Consider the following 501-nt stretch of genomic DNA (forward strand, 5'->3'; position numbering starts at 1 on the left):
CTGGGATGCAAAGGGATCTGGATGTCCTAGTTTGTGAATCACAAATGTTAGCATGAAGGTTCAGCAAGTGTTTAGGAAAGCTAATAGAACTGCTTATTGGGAGAGCAGTTGAATGCAAAGGTAGAGAGGCTATGTTTCAGTTGTACAGGCATTGATGAAACTGCATCTGAAGTATTGTGTACAGTACTGGCCACCTTATTTAAGGAAGGATGTAAATGCGTTGGACGCAGTTCAGAGAAGGATTTCTAGACTAATACCTGGAATGGGTGTGCTGTCTTATGAGGAAAGGCTGCAGAGGCTAGGCGTACATCAGCTGGAATTTAGAAGTGTAAAAGGCGACATATAAGATCCTAAGGGCGGGGGGTGGGGGGGAGGGGGGCAGAACAAGTGAGGGCGACAGAGAGAGAAACAGAAAAAGATAGAGAGTGAGGGAAAGAGAGCGGTCACATCAGCTCATCTGCTGCTGAAACCCTCATCCATGCCTTTGTTACATCGAGGCTT

The sequence above is a fragment of the Heterodontus francisci genome, unplaced genomic scaffold, assembly GCF_036365525.1.
Source record: "Heterodontus francisci isolate sHetFra1 unplaced genomic scaffold, sHetFra1.hap1 HAP1_SCAFFOLD_148, whole genome shotgun sequence".
Classification (NCBI taxonomy): Eukaryota; Metazoa; Chordata; class Chondrichthyes; order Heterodontiformes; family Heterodontidae; genus Heterodontus; species Heterodontus francisci.